Consider the following 17,838-nt stretch of genomic DNA (forward strand, 5'->3'; position numbering starts at 1 on the left):
TGCAGGGGTGAACCACCGGGTGCATCCCCAAGCTTAGAGCTTTTCACTCTCCTTGATCACGTTGCATCATACTCCTCTCTTGATCCTTGAAAACTTCCTCCACACCAAACTCGAAACAACTCATTAGAGGGTTAGTGCACAATATAAATTGACATATTCAGAGGTGACACAATCATTCTTAACACTTCTGGACATTGCATAATGCTACTGGACATTAGTGGATCAAAGAAATTCATCCAACATAGCGAAAGAGGCAATGCGAAATAAAAGGCAGAATCTGTCAAAACAGAACAGTTCGTATTGACGAATTTTAAAATGGCACCAGACTTGCTCAAATGAAAATGCTCAAATTGAATGAAAGTTGCGTACATATCTGAGGATCATGCACGTAAATTGGCATAATTTTCTGAGCTTCCTGCAGGGCAGTGGGCTCAGATTCGTGACAGCAAAGAAATCTGGAACTGCGCAGTAATCCAAATCTAGTACTTACTTTTCTATCAACGGCTTAACTTGGCACAACAAAACTCAAAACTAAGATAAGGAGAGGTTGCTACAGTAGTAAACAACTTCCAAGACACAAAATATAAAACAAAGTACTGTAGGTAAAATAACACATGGGTTATCTCCCAAGAAGTTCTTTCTTTTTAGCCATTAAGATGGGCTCAGCAGCTTTAATGATGCACTCGCAAGAAATAGTATTTGAAGCAAAAGAGAGCATCAAGAGGCAAATTCAAAACACATTTAAGTCTAACATGCTTCCTATGCATAGGAATCTTGTAAATAAACAAGTTCATGAAGAGCAAAGTAACAAGCATAGGAAGATAAAACAAGTGTAGCTTCAAAAATTTCAGCACATAGAGAGGCATTTTAGTAACATGAAAATTTCTACAACCATATTTTCCTCTCTCATAATAACTTTCAGTAGCAACATGAGCAAACTCAACAATATAACTATCACATAAAGCATTCTTATCATGAGTCTCATGCATAAAATTATTACTCTCCACATAAGCATAATCAATTTTATTAGTTGTAGTGGGAGCAAATTCAACAAAGTAGCTATCATTATTATTTTCATCAAGTATAGGAGGCATATTGTAATCATAATCAAATTTATCCTCCATAACAGGTGGTACCAAAAGACTACTATCATTATCATCACAAATAGGAGGCAAAGTATCATCAAAGAAAATTTTCTCCTCAATGCTTGGGGGACTAAAAATATCATGAAAACCAGCTTCCCCAAGCTTAGAACTTTCTATATCATTATCAACAATGGTGTTCAAAGCGTTCATACTAATATTACTACCAAGCATGCAAATAAGATTCCATAGGTTTTTTAATTTTCGCACCAAACAATCCATGTTTTAATTCAGGAAATAGAATAAGAAGCTCATTGTTGTCCATTATGCCAAACTAGTGTAATAAAAACATGCATGATATTAAGTAAAGTAAAACAAGTAACTAATTTTTTTGGTGTTTTTGATTTAGTGCAGCAAACAAAGTAGTAAATAAAATAAAGCAAGACAAAAACAAAGTAAAGAGATTGAGAAGTGGAGACTCCCCTTGCAGCGTGTCTTGATCTCCCCGGCAACGGCGCCAGAGAATATGCTTGATGGCGTGTATTTCACACGTTCGTTGGGCAACCCCAAGCGGAAGGTATGATGAGCACAGCAGCAAGTTTTCCCTCGAGAAAGAAACCAAGGTTTATCGAACCGGGAGGAGCCAAGAAGCACGTTGAAGGTTGATGGCGGCGGGATGTAGTGCGGCGCAACACCGGAGATTCGGCGCCAACGTGGAACCTGCACAACACAACCAAGCTACTTTGCCCCAACGAAACAGTGAGGTTGTCAATCTCACTCGACTTGCCTGTAACAAAGGATTAACCGTATTGTGTGGAAGATGATTGTTTGCAGAGAAAACAGTAGAAACAAGTATTGCGAGTAGATTGTATTTCGAGTAAAGAGAATTGGACCGGGGTCCACGGTTCACTAGAGGTGTCTCTCCCATAAGACGAACGAGCATGTTGGGTGAACAAATTACGGTTGGGCAATTGACAAATAAAGAGAGCATGACCATGCACATACATATCATGATGAGTATAGTGAGATTTAATTGGGCATTACGACAAAGTACATAGACCGCCATCCAACTGCATCTATGCCTAAAAAGTCCACCTTCGAGGTTATCATCCGAACCCCCTCCGGTATTAAGTTGCAAACAACGAGACAATTGCATTAAGTATGGTGCGTAATGTAATCAACAACTACATCCTTAGACATAGCATCAATGTTTTATCCCTAGTGGCAACAGCACAACACAACCTTAGAACTTTACGTCACTCGTCCCGGTGTCAATGCAGGCATGAACCCACTATCGAGCATAAGTACTCCCTCTTGGAGTTAAAAGCATCTACTTGGCCGGAGCATCTACTAATAACGGAGAGCATGCAAGATCATAAACAACACATAAGCATAGCTTTGATAATCAACATAACAAGTATTCTCTATTCATCGGATCCCAACAAACGCAACATATAGAATTACATATAGATGATCTTGATCATGATAGGCAGCTCACAAGATCCGACAATGATAGCACAATGGGGAGAAGACAACCATCTAGCTACTGCTATGGACCCATAGTCCAGGGGTAGACTACTCACTCATCACTCCGGAGGCGACCATGGCGGTGTAGAGTCCTCCGGGAGATGATTCCCCTCTCGGCGAGGTGCCGGAGGCGATCTCCGAGGATCCCCGAGATGGGATCGGCGGCGACGGCGTCTCGATAATGTTTTCCGTATCGTGGCTCTCGGTACTGGGGGTTTCGTCACGGAGGCTATTTGTAGGCGGAAGGGCAGGTCAAGAGGCGGCGCGAGGGCCCACACCACGGGCCGGCGCGGCCAAGGGGGCCGCGCCGCCCTAGGGTTTGGCGCCCTGTGGCCCTCTTCGTCTCTCCTTCGGACTTCGGAAGCTTCGTGAGAAAATAGGCCTCTGGGCTTTTATTTCGTCCACTTCCGAGAATATTTCTTTACTAGGATTTCTGAAACCAAAAACAGCAGAAAACAGAAAATGGCACTTCGGCATCTTGTTAATAGGTTAGTTCCAGAAAATGCACGAATATGATATAAAGTGTGCATAAAACATGTAGATAACATCAATAATGTGGCATGGAACACAAGAAATTATCGATACGTTGGAGACGTATCACGCGGCCACGGCCACGGCCGCGAGCTCGGCCTGCGCCTCTACCAGCCATGGCGTCGACTATTGAGATGGTGGTGGCTAGGGTTGGGGAGAGAGGCGCTAGGGTTTATGTGTGAGAGGGACGATGAGAGGCGGCCCTTTTTATAGGCCGGAGGGAGTCGGGGGAGCGGTGGCGCTCATTAACGCCAGCACGCAGAGCAAGGCGCGACGAGACGCTTCGCTGCGCCTCTGCGGGAACTGCACCGTCGCTGCGCGCCAATAACTTCCGTCGCGAGGTAGGCGACGGTTAGGTTAAAATTCAATGTGCCGCTGACGGGTCGGCCTCGCTTTTCGGTGTGTCCGGTGATGTCTACGCCCCCTCCTTTTCCTGTAGACAGTGTTGGGCCTCCAAGAGCAGTGTTGGGCCTCCTTTTTCCTGTAGACAGTGTTCGGCATCTCGTCAATAGGTTAGTTCCGGAAAACGCATAAATATGACATAAAGTATGTATAAAACATGTAGATAACATCAATAATGTGGCATGGAACATAAGAAATTATCGATACGTCGGAGACGTATCAGCATCCCCAAGCTTAGTTCCGCTCGTCCCGAGCAGGGTAAACGATAACAAAGATAATTTACGGAGTGACATGCCATCATAACCTTGATCATACTATTGTAAGCATATGTAATGAATGCAGCGATCAAAACAATGGTAATGACATGAGTAAACAACTGAATCATAAAGCAAAGACTTTTCATGAATAGTACTTTCAAGACAAGCATCAATAAGTCTTGCATAAGAGTTAACTCATAAAGCAATAAATCAAAGTAAAGGTATTGAAGCAACACAAAGGAAGATTAAGTTTCAGCGGTTGCTTTCAACTTATAACATGTATATCTCATCGATAGTTGTCAATGCAAAGCAATATAACAAGTGCAATAAGCAAGTATGTAAGAATCAATGCACAGGTCACACAAGTGTTTGCTTCTTGAGGTGGAGAGAAATAGGTGAACTGACTCAACATAAAAGTAAAAGAATGGTCCTTCAAAGAGGAAAGCATCGATTGCTATATTTGTGCTAGAGCTTTGGTTTTGAAAACATAAAGAGAGCATAAAAGTAAAATTTTGAGAGGTGTTTGTTGTTGTCAACGAATGGTAGTGGGCACTCTAACTACCTCATCAACCAGACTTTCAAGAGCGGCTCCCATGAAAGACATTATCTCTACCAGCAAGGTAGATCATCCCTCTTCTCTTTTGTTTACACATGTACTTTAGTTTAGTTTTTCTTTATTTATGGATGACACTCCTCCCAACCTTTTGCTTACACAAGCCATGGCTAACCAAATCCTCGGGTGCCTTCCAACATTCACATACCATGGAGGAGTGTCTATTTGCAAAATTAAGTTGCTTATCGATGAATCGAGCAAAACATGTGAAGAGAATTATTAATGAAAGTTAATTAATTGGGGCTGGGAACCCCATTGCCGACTCTTTTTGCAAAATTATTGGATAAGCTGGATGTGCCACTAGTCCATTGGTGAAAGTCTCGTCCGAAGTAAATGACAAGATCGAAAGATAAACACCACATACTTCCTCATGAGCTATAAAACATTGACACAAATAAGAGGTGATAAATTTTGAATTATTTAAAGGTAGCACTCAAGCAATTTACTTTGGAATGGCGGAGAAATACCATGTAGTAGGTAGGTATGGTGGACACAAATGGCATAGTGGTTGGCTCAAGGATTTTGGATGCATGAGAAGTATTCCCTCTCGATACAAGGTTTAGGCTAGCAAGGTTATTTGAAACAAACACAAGGATGAACCGGTGCAGCAAAACTCACATAAAAGTCATATTGTAAACATTATAAGACTCTACACCGTCTTCCTTGTTGTTCAAAACTCAATACTAGAAATTATCTAGACTTTAGAGAGACCAAATATGCAAACCAAATTTTAGCAAGCTCTATGTATTTCTTCATTAATAGGTGCAAAGTATATGATGCAAGAGCTTAAACATGAGCACAACAATTGCCAAGTATCACATTATCCAAGACATTTTACCAATTACTACATGTAGCATTTTCCGTTTCCAACCATATAACAATAAACGAAGCAGTTTCAACCTTCGCCATGAACATTAAAAGTAAAGCTAAGAACACATGTGTTCATATGCAACAGCGGAGCGTGTCTCTCTCCCACACAAGCATGTATTTATTCAGAGAATGAAAATAACAAAACGAAAATAAAAGCACACAGGACGCTCCAAGTAAAGTACATAAGATGTGACCGAATAAAAATATAGTTTCAAGAGAAGAAACCTGATAAGTTGTCGATGAAGAAGGGGATGCCTTGGGCATCCCCAAGCTTAGATGCTTGAGTCTTCTTGAAATATGCAGGGATGAACCACCGGGGCATCCCCAAGCTTAGAGCTTTCACTCTTCTTGATCACGTTGTATCATCCTCCTCTCTTGACCCTTGAAAACTTCCTCCACACCAAACTCGAAACAAACTCATTAGAGGGTTAGTGCATAATAAAAAAATTCACATGTTCAGAGGTGACACAATCATTCTTAACACTTCTGGACATTGCACAAAGCTACTGGAAGGTAATGGAACAAAGAAATCCATCCAACACAGCAAAAGAGGCAATGCGAAATAAAAGGCAGAATCTGTCAAAACAGTAACAGTCCAGTAAAGACGAATTTTAAAATGGCACCAGACTTGCTCAGATGAAAATTCTCAAATTGAATGAAAGTTGCGTACATATCTGAGGATCACTCACGTAAATTGGCATAATTTTCTCGAGTTACCTACAGAGAATTAGACCCGATTCAGTGACAAAGAAGAAATCAGTTCGCTAGCAGTAATCCAAATCTAGTATGAACCTTACTATCAAAGACTTTACTTGGCACAACAATGCAACAAACTTAAGATAAGGAGAGGTTGTATAGTAGTAACAACTTCCAAGACTCAAATAAAAAATAAAAGTACTGTAGCAAAATAAACACATGGGTTATCTCCCAAGAAGTTCTTTCTTTATAGCCATTAAGATGGGCTCAGCAGTTTTAATGATGCACTCGCAAGAAATAGTAGTTGAAGCAAAAGAGAGCATCAAGAGGCAAATTCTAAACAAATTTAAGTCTAACATGCTTCCTATGCATAGGAATGTTGTAAATAAACAAATTCATGAAGCATGATGCAACAAGCATAGAAAGATAAAACAAGTGTAACTTCAAAAATTTCAGCATATAGAGAGGTGTTTTAGTAACATGAAAATTTCTACAACCATATTTTCCTCTCTCATAATAACTTTCAAGTAGCAACATGAGCAAACTCAACAATATAACTATCACATAAAGCATTCTTATCATGAGTCTCATGCATAAAATTATTACTCTCCACATAGGCATAATCAATTTTATTAGTTGTAGTGGGAGCAAATTCAACAAAGTAGCTATCATTATTATTCTCATCATCAAATATAGGAGGCATATTGTAATCATAATCAAATTTATCCTCCATAACAGGCGGTACTAAAAGACCAATATCATTATAATCATCATAAATAGGAGGCAAAGTATCATCAAAGTAATTTTTCTCCTCAATGCTTGGGGGACTAAAAATATCATGCTCATCAAAACCAGCTTCGCCAAGCTTAGAATTTTCCATATCATTAGCAACAATGGTGTTCAAAGCGTTCATACTAATATGTTCCATAGGTTTTTAAATTTTCGCATCAAACCATCCATGTCTTAAATCATGAAATAGAATAAGAAGCTCATTGTTGTCCATTATGCCAAACTAGTGTGAACAAGAAACAACAAGATGCAATTGCAGGATCTAAAGGAAATAGCTTCGAGTACTTACAACGGCGAAAATAGCTTAGTAGCCGAGATCCGGAGTGTGAGTACCTTTTACCTTTCCTCCCCGGCAACGGCGCCGAGAAAATAGCTTGATGTCTACGCCCCTCCTTTTCCTGTAGACGGTGTTGGGCCTCCAAGAGCAGTAAGTTTGTAGAACAACGAGCAAGTTTCCCTTAAGTGGATCACCCAAGGTTTATCGAACTCGGGAGGAAGAGGTCAAAGATATCCCTCTCATGCAACCCTGCAACCACAAAGCAAGAAGTCTCTTGTGTCCCCAACACACCTAATAGGTGCACTAGTTCGGCGAAGAGATAGTGAAATACGGGTGGTATAAATAAGTATGAGCAGTGGCAACGGCACTGAAAAGTGCTTTGCCCGAGACGATAAACAAGCAGTAACGTAGCAGTAGTAATGCAAGTAAAACAATGAAACAAGCAGCGATAGCGATATTTAGGAACAAGGCCTAGGGATTAGACTTTCACTAGTGGACACTCTCAACTTTGATCACATAACAGAATAGATAAATGCATACTCTACACTCTCTTGTTGGATGATGAACACCACTAATTGCGTAGGATTACACGAACCCTCAATGCCGGAGTTAACAAGCTCCACAATATTCAATGTCTTAAATAACCTTAGAGTGCATGATAGATCAACAACTAAACCAAGTACTAACATAGCATGCACACTGTCACCTTCACACTATGTAGGAGGAATAGATCACATCAATACCATCATAGCAATAGTTAACTTCATAATCTACAAGAGATCATAATCATAGCCTACGCCAAGTACTAACACTGGATGCACACACCGTCACCATTACACCGTGCGAGAGGAATAAAACTACTTTAATAACATCACTAGAGTATCACACAGATAAATTGTGATACAAAACACATTGCAATCATAAAGAGATATAAATAAGCACTTCACTATGCCATTCATAACAGATGAATAAGTATTCCGTGAAATATAGCCTAAGAGACCCACACGGTGCACACACTTGTCACCTTTACACACGTGGGACAAGGAGTCTCCAGGAGATCACATAAGTAAAATCCACTTGACTAGCATAATGACATCTAGATTACAAGCATCATCATATGAATCTCAATCATGTAAGGCAGCTCATGAGATTATTGTATTGAAGCACATAGGAGAGAGATTAACCACATAGCTACGCAGTACAGCCCGAGCCTCGATGGAGAACTACTCCCTCCTCATGGGAGACGAGCGAGCGTTGATGAAGATGGCGGTGGTATTGATGGAGAAGCCTTCCGGGGGCACTTCCCCGTCCCGGCGGCGTGCCGGAACAGAGACTCCTGTCCCCCAGATCTTGGCTTCGCAATAGCGGCGGCTCTGGAAGGTTTCTCGTACCGTGGTTTTTTCCGTCTCGAGGTTTTAGGTCCAGGGGCTTTATATAGGCGAAGAGGCGGCGTTAGGAGGTCGAAGGGGCGCCGACACTATAGGGGGGCGCGGCCCCCCCTTGGCCGCGCCGGCCTAGGGTTTGGTGGCCCTGTGCCCCCTCTCTGGCGGTTCTCGGGTGTTCTGGATGCTTCCGGGCAAAATAGGAACCTGGGCCTTGATTTCGTCCAATTCCGAGAATATTTCCTTACTAGGATTTCTGGAACCAAAAATAGCAGAAAACAGGAACTGGCCCTTCGGCATCTCGTCAATAGGTTAGTTCCGGAAAATGCATAAATATGACATAAAGTATGTATAAAACATGTAGATAACATCAATAATGTGGCATGGAACATAATAAATTATCGATACGTCGGAGACGTATCATCCGGCGTCCCCGGTGCGTCCCCTATGGGGCGGGGACGGCCTCGGGGCGTCGGACACCGTATCGGGGCGCGCCGGACAAAAAGCGGCTTTGGGGGACGCGGCTGGGAACGTTTTTTCGTCCGGCGCGCCCCAAATCCCTTTGGGGGACGGTTTGGGGGACGCGACTGGAGATGCTCTTAACCTGCTCCAGTCGTGCATCCTAAAGGTTTTTTTCGCCTACGGTGTCCGGCGTCCCTATTCCATCCCCTCTCCACATGAGGCGCGTCGACTAGGCTAATCCATGGACTCATGGGTGGCTCCAATCGTCGGCGAGGTGACGAGCTCCGGCGAGCTGGTTTGGTGGTTTGCGAGAGCTTGAGAGGACAGAGGGAATGAGCAGGGGCGGTGAAGAACAAGGGTTCAAGGGCGAGTCTGATCAGATCATTTTTGTAACTATAACTGAACAAAGACAAATTGATTTGCAATTACTTATACTATCTGCAAATTAAGAAGAAAAATACTGGCTACAAGTCATGGGTACCACATATCTAGTTTGCTTTGCTTCTTCTACCAGTAGCTAACAATTTGCACTACACTTGGTATATGGCACTTACTCTTCTAGCTGTTAGTGTCCGATATACCGACTAACATTGTGAAGCGAAAAATTTAGTACTCTCTCCGTTCCATAATTCTTGTTGTGGTTTTAGATCGAATTAAAACCACGAGAAGAATTTGCAACGGAGGGAGTACATTTTAAAAAATGATGCTACAACACCCGAGAGTGCATGAAGAATGGTACCATTGTGATGCCCAAGGCCATCAAGGATGTTCTTACAGTGCATGAAGCCACCAAGTATCGCTTTGTGGTTGACACCTTGAAGCGGATGGGGCTGTTTGAGCTCATGTGCCTGACGCCTACTGATGGGTCCTATTGTCCAATTCTTGTGAGGCAATTTCACTTCACTGTGTTTTTCCATGATGACGCAGCTCGCACTATGACTTGGATGACCGGAAAGGAAAAGTATACTTGCAACAACTATCTTGATTTCTGTGATGCCATGGGGCTTGGTGCTGGTCGTGCTCATGGTTTCAAGATATACTCTCAGGGCAGGTTCCATAAAGGGGACATTGCCTTTTGCTATCCTCCGGATCCCACACCTGGCCCTCCCACTATATCTGGCATGTACTACTCCTACCTTCTACTTGCCAAGCTATTCCGTGAGACTCTCATCAGCAAGTCTGGAGATACAAGTGAATGCCGTGCATACCATCTGAACTTGATGTACTACTGCCACCATGAGCACCAGCAGACCATTGATGGTTGTGATCTCATCTATTGTGAACTGAGGCGCTCTGTTCGCGAAAGGATGACTCCAAACTATGCTCAGTACATTCAGCTGCTCATCAACAAGGTTGTGCAAGCACCTCACAATACGCAAGGTGAACGGGTCAGGATGGAAGCCTTCAAGGTACCTATCCAAGGAGATAGACCGAACGTCCCTGCCATGATGCCTTCTGAGCGTCGGTCCAAGGAAAGTCATGACCCTGCTAGCTCCCGCTACTCTAGGAGCCCACCGCATGGTGTCTCACGGTTCTTGTCCAGCTTGTGGCAAATGTGCAAAAATACCAATGATGTTGCACATCAAAGCCTTGCCTTGAGCCAAGAAACTAGGAGGCGCCAAAATGACTTCATGGCTGCCAGAAATGCTCCTGTTCCTCCTTCTGGTCCTGAGATGGAGCCTGTGCATGCACCTAACTGGGAGATGCCTCCTCTTACTGATGAGATGCTTCAAAACTTCGATCTCTCCATGTATTCTCACAGTGGTCTTCCTCCTCGCACTGCTCAGGACCCTGCTTCATCTGGACATAGGAACGATGATGATGAAGAGGATGAAGGTGATGAGGATGGCAATGGTGAGGATGATGATGAAGAGGATGATGATGATGGTGATGGCAGCTCTCCATCCACGGGGCACGAGTTCTATTGATGGGCACGCTAGCATCCCTCCTCTTTTCTTCGCCTTTTTGGTGTTCCGATGCCAAAGGGGAGAAGAGAGTAGAGTCTAGGATTACGGGGTCCTTGGTTGCACAAGCCATGCTTGACATTTTATTTGCATCTTATTTGGCTTGTGCTTATTTGGTTGCTTTTTCATTCCAAGAACCATTTGCTACTTTAAGTAATTCATGTATGGACATGTACCTATATGCTTAATCTCTATGTTAGGATGATTATGTGTGCTATGCTTATATATCTTGATATGCACATCTCCATACCATGCTTGTTTCCTAAAGATATTGGCGGAGCTTCTCATGTTCCACAAATGTTGCACTTTGCATTCAAACGCAAATTCTCCAAGTGCACACATTATGGGGGAGCTATCTCAATATCTCACATGGAATCAAGGTTTAAAGCTTATCATAATATCTATGTGTGACTCTAGCTCGGTTTGTCATCGTATACCAAAAAGGGGGATATTGTAAGGGTATTTTACCCTTATCCATTATTTTGGTAACTATGACACCGTGCTAGAGTATTTGGACTAATACATGTCTACAAGATGATTCCCAAGTATTAGCCAAAGAGGTATAATGGTGCATCAATGGAACAAGAAGGCAATGGGAGACCCCCCCACTTCGATGAAAAATCAACAAGGGTTCTCCAGAGCATGACCGGTCCCAGACCCAGTCAAACCGGCCCTGGCACCGGCCAGCCCGGCGCAGACCGGCCCCAGGAATGGTGCCATCCGGATGGAATCCAGTAAGGTTGGGGCGCTGGTCCGGTCAGGGCCCGGTTGCAGGCCCGGTCTGGACTGGCCGGTCCGGTCGCAGGTCTGGTCAGACCAGATTGTGGACCGGCCGCCCCGGCGACAACTGGCCTCCGCGCTTGTGCCATCCGGGCGTGATCCAGTACCCAAAGAAGAGCTCCGGTTGAAACCGGCCGGTCCGGTCGCAGGCCCGGTCTGACCGGCCCGTGCGCCGGCCTGTCCGGCGCCAAATCCGGTTGACCGGGTTTCTCGAGGAATCTGCTGATGTGTCAAGTGGGCAACGGCCATATTTCAAGTGACACTATAAATAGCCCTTCTCCTACCTCTGAAAGGGCAGGCACTACACTACAAACTGTTCTTGAGCTCTTTCTCTCATACTCCATTGTTAGAAACACCAAAAGCCTCAGATCTCCCTCCTCCACCACCTAAACTCAAATCCCTCCGGGGAAACGATAGAGGAGGACCAGATCTACTGTTCTACCAAGCCAAATCTCATTCCCCCTTGTATTCATCAAGAAGCTTGCTCTCTAGGGTTCCTTGGAAACCCTAGGTGGGCAAGAGTGGTCCGGAAGCATCCGGGCTGTGGATTTGCTCCTGACAAGATTGTGAAGCTTTGGAGGCTACCTCAAAGTCTACCACAAGTGAGAGAGCTATTCCTTCGTGGGATAGGTTCCGGAGAATAGGGTGAGCCTTCATGGCGCGGGGAATCCTTCGTGGGACCTCCACTCCTCCAAATGTGACGTACCTTCTTGCAAAGGAAGGGAACACGGGAATAAACCCTCGTCTTCACGTGCTATCAGTTATCTCTAACCGAACTCTTTACTTGTGATTTAACTGCCTGTGAGAGCCTTCGTGCTCGAGTTAGTTGTATCCTCATATAGGTTGTTTCACCTAGTTTGCATTAGGCTCACCTTTATATTCCGCAAAGCCTAATATTGCAAATAAAGAATTAAAATCTGTAGAAACCTATTCACCCCCCTCTAGGTTTACCATCTCTGAACTTTCATTCTCATTAGGCACAACAGTAATTCCTCCTTTCTTAGGGACACAATGCACAGGACTAACCCATCTACTATCAGGAATAGGATAAATAATACAAGCATCAATGAGTTTCAATACCTCATTTCTTACCATATCCTTCATCTTAGGAATTAAACGACGTTGATGTTCAACAACTGCCTTTGCATCAGGTTCCATATTAATAGCATGCTGACATATAGTAGGGGAGATCCCTTCAAATCATGAAGAGTATATCGCATGGCTCCTCGGTGTTTCTTCAATACTCCCAATAAACTTTCCTCTTCCCGCCCTAAAAGTTTAGAACTAATAATAATATGATATATTTTCTTATCATCAATATAAGCATATTGAAGATCATCAGGTAAAGGTTTTTAATCGAAAACAAGATCCTCCTTGGGTGGTAGTGTGGTCCCCAAGTCTTCCACAGGTAAATTGTGTTTAAGCATCTCTAGTTGACGAAGAAGAATCTCGTCAATCTCATTTCTTTCCTCCATAAAGATCTCACTTTTGTGGTCCTCCAGATATTGCTGCAAAGCATTGTTAGGAGCAAGAGCAATAGAGGCAAGTTGTTCAACTCTAAATTCTTCATTACGCAATTCAGTTTCATAAGGAGCTTTGGCAAACTTAGAAAAATTAAAATCATAAGACTCTCCATCAAATTTAGTAAGAATTTTCTCCTTCTTACAATCTATAATAGCACCACAAGTGTTCAAGAAAGGTCTACCAAAAATGATAGGACAAGTCTTACTAGCAGCTGAACCAAGTACTAGAAAATCAGCAGGATATTTAGTCTTACCACATAAAACATCCACATCTCTAACAATACCAATTGGAGAGATTGTCTCTCTATTAGCAAGCTGAATAACCACATCAATTTATTCAAGTTCACAAGAACCAATTTCATGAATGATTTACCTGTAAAGCTCATATGAAATAGCACTTGAACTTGCACCAATATCACATAAACCATAATAGCAATGATCACATATTCTGACAGAAAGCATAGGAACACTAGTTTTACTAGATCGACAAGGATGTGAAACAATATTAGAAGCATCTTCATAGAAGATAATGTGTCCATCTTCTACATTTTCACTCACACTATTGCTATTGCAGGCTCAACAATTATTTGTTCATCAGGTTCTATAGCTTTGTTTGTACTTTTGTTAACCACGATAGTTATAATAGAATGTTCCTTTACCTTGGCAGGGAAAGGTAATTTCTGAATATAAGGTTCAGGCAAAACACGATCAACAGTACAAACTTCAATATTTCTAGCAGGAACACAATTAACAATGTCTTTATAAGGTGCATGGTACTTGTTCCTGTAGCACCCTACCTTTTAATAAAGGAAGGATACCTGTGTATAGTGCTATTTCCGGGATCACTGATAGCACACACATTTCAAAATGTAGTAATCATTGCAATAGTATCAAATCACTACATCGTAAATCCTCAGGAGATAAAATAAAGTCTTAAAAATTGCATAGTCACTTGGACTAGCTCAAATAAAATGTTCAAATCTACACAGCGGAAAGGAAACACCAATGAGCCTCCATCATCTTCATGTGCCACAGGCAGACATGTTGGAATGCAGACTCGAGACCCTACCTAGTATTCTTCTTCAAATGAACCTGCACGTTTGAATATGCAGCCCCACGAATGGGGGTCAGTACAATGATGTACTGGAAAATGACTTTATTTGGTGGCAATTGTTAAAGACTAACTACATGATATTTGGCTAGTGGAGTCTTGGGTAATTTGCATAAAGCCAATTTTATCCTATATTTTATTTAAAACAAAACATTTCTCAACATTGAATGATATTACAAACAGCCTCATGGTTAAATCCACCATGAGTTTTAAGGGGAAAGAAATCACATGGTTACATCCACCATGAGTTTTATAGAGTTGATTTCAAAATTTTAATACATTCAGAAAAGGTGATGAGATTCTTCCGTACAATCCCTGTCCAGGAGCTCAAATTGTCCATAACCAGGGACACGTCTAAGATCTTAGATCTAACTCTCGAGAGGTTGTGCACTTTCACCTTACGACCCATTATACCCAGAGAGAAGAATGAGACAAGATCTTTCAGAAGGAGAAATCAACCATACCAGCTAGACTCGTTCCCCCTTGGTCGTCGCCACATCTGAATGTCTAGCAAAGAAGTTGACCCTCACAACTTAATTAATCCTGGCAGAGCCCATAATACCATAAGGCTGCACTGGAAGCTATCTAAACATGGATGACTTGGTAATCTCTTTGTTCCTGGGTGGCCAACCACAAGTGAAACCTCAGGTGACAACCACCACAGCCCTGGTTACTGCTACATGTGGAGGCAGCTTCCTTGTGACGGTAAAGCACACGTCCGTTGGGAACCCCAAGAGGAAGGTATGATGAGTACAGCAGCTAGTTTTCCCTCAGTAAGAAACCAAGGTTTATCGAACCAGTAGGAGATGAAGGCCACGTGAAGGTTGTTGGTGGAGGAGTGTAGTGCGGCGCAACACCAGGGATTCCGGCGCCAACGTGGAACCTGCACAACACAATCAAACTACTTTGCCCCAACTTAACAGTGAGGTTGTCAATCTCACCGGCTTGCTGAAAACAAAGGATTAAACGTATGGTGTGGAGAATTATGTTTGCTTGCAGAAAACAACAGCAAACAGTGATTGCAGTAGATTGTATTCAGATGTAAAAGAAAAGGACCGGGGTCCACAGTTCACTAGTGGTGTCTCTCCAATAAGATAAATAGCATGTTGGGTGAACAAATTACAGTTGGGCAATTGACAGAATAGAGATGCATATACATATCATGATGACTACTATGAGATTTACTTAGGGCATTACGACAAAGAACATAGACCGCCATCCAAGCATGCATCTATGCCTAAAAAGTCCACCTTCGTGTTAGCATCCGCACCCCTCCGGTATTAAGTTGCAAACAACGGACAATTGCATTAAGTACTGCGCGTAATGTAATCAACACAAATATCCTTAGACAAAGCATTGATGTTTTATCCCTAGTGGCAACATCACATCCACAACCTTAGGGGTTGCTTGTCACTCCCAGCATTCAATGGAGACATGAACCCACTATCTAGCATAAATAATCCCTCTTGGAGTCACAAGTATCAACTTGGCCGAGCCTCTACTAGCAACGGAGAGCATGCAAGAACATAAATAACACATATATGATAGATCAATAATCAACTTGACATAGTATTCAATATTCATCGGATCCCAACAAACACAACATGTAGCATTACAAATAGATGATCCTGATCATGATAGGCAGCTCACAAGATCTAAACATGATAGCACAAGAGGAGAAGACAACCATCTAGCTACTGCTATGGACCCGTAGTCCAAGGATGAACTACTCACACATCAGTCCGGAGGCGGGCATGGTGATGTAGAGCCCTCCGGTGATGATTCCCCTCTCCGGCAGGGTGCCGGAGGCGATCTTCTGAACCCCCCGAGATGGGGTTTGATGGCGGCGGCGTCTCAGTAACTTTTCCCGTATCGTGGCTCCCGGTACTAGGGTTTTCGCGACGGAGAGAATAAATAGGCGAAGGGGCAGCGTAGGGGGGCGCCCAAGGGGCCCACCCCATAGGCCGGCGCGCCCCCCACTTGGCCGCGCCGCCAGGTGCGGTGGCCGCCTCGTGGCCCCTCTCCGTCTCCTCTTCGGTGTTCTGGAAGGCTCCGTGGAAAATAAGACCGTGGGCTTTTGTTTCGTCCAATTCCGAGAATATTTGTAAACTAACTTTTCTGAAATCAAAAACGGCAGAAAACAGGAACTGGCACTGCGGCATCTTGTTAATAGGTTAGTTCCAGAAAATGCATAAAAACATTATAAAGTATGAACAAAACATGTAGGTATTGTCATAAAACTAGCATGGAACATGAGAAATTATAGATACGTTGGAGACGTATCAAGCATCCCCAAGCTTAGTTCCTACTCGCCCTCGAGTAGGTAAACGATAAGAACAATAATTTCTGAAGTGACATGCTACCAACATAATCTTGATCAACATTATTGTAAAGCATATGAGATGAATGAAGTGATTCAAAGCAATGGTTTGCTAACAAAAAGATAATGACTAAACAACTGAATCATATAGCAAAAACTTTTCATGAATAGTACTTTCAAGACAAGTATCAAAAAGACTTGCATAAGAGCTAACTCATAAAGCAATAGATTCAAAGTAAGAGGTTTCAAAGCAACACAAAGGATGATTAAGTTTCAGCAATTGCTTTCAACTTGTAACATGTATATCTCATGGATAATTGTCAACAAAAAGTAATATAACAAGTGCAATAAGTAAGCATGTAAGAATCAATGCACACAGTTGACACAAGTGTTTGCTTCTAAGATAGAAAGAAGTAGGTAAACTGACTCAACATAAAATAAAAGAAAGGCCCTTCACAGAGGGAAGCAGGGATTACTCATGTGCTAGAGCTTTTTATTTTGAAAACATGGAAACAATTGTGTCAACGGTAGTAATATTTCATATGAGTTATGCATAAAACTTCCTATAAGTTGCAAGCCTCATGCATCGAATACTAATAGTGCCCGCACCTTGTCCTAATTAGCTCGGATTTCCATGGATTATCATTGCATTACATATGTTTCAACCAAGTGTCACAAAGGGGTACCTCTATGCCACCTATACAAAGGTCCAAGGAGATAAATCGCATTTGATTTCTCGATTTTGATAGATCTCAACTTGAGGACATCCATACCGAGACAACATAGAAAACAGATAATGGACTCCTCTTTTTAATGCTTTAAGCATTCAACAACAAATAATATTCTCATAAGAGATTCTGAGGATTAATGTCCAAGCTGAAACTTCCACCATGATACATGGCTTTAGTTGGCGGCCCAATGTTCTTCTCTAACAACATGCATACTCAAACCATTCAACTCATGGCAAATCTCCCTTACTTCAAACAAGACGAACATGCATAGCAACTCACATGATATTCAACAAAGGTGTGACAAGTTGATGGCGTCCCCAGAAACATGGTTACCTCTCAACAAGCAACTTATAAGAAATAAGATACATAGCAACATATTCATTACCATAATAGTTTTTAGGCTACTTTCCCATGAGCTATGTATTGCAAAGACAAGGAATGAAATTTTAAAGGTAGCACGCAAGCAATTTACTTTGGAATGGCAGAAAAATACCACATATAGGTAGTTATGGTGGACACAA

This window comes from Lolium rigidum, chromosome 5, assembly GCF_022539505.1.
Source record: "Lolium rigidum isolate FL_2022 chromosome 5, APGP_CSIRO_Lrig_0.1, whole genome shotgun sequence".
NCBI lineage: Eukaryota > Viridiplantae > Streptophyta > Magnoliopsida > Poales > Poaceae > Lolium > Lolium rigidum.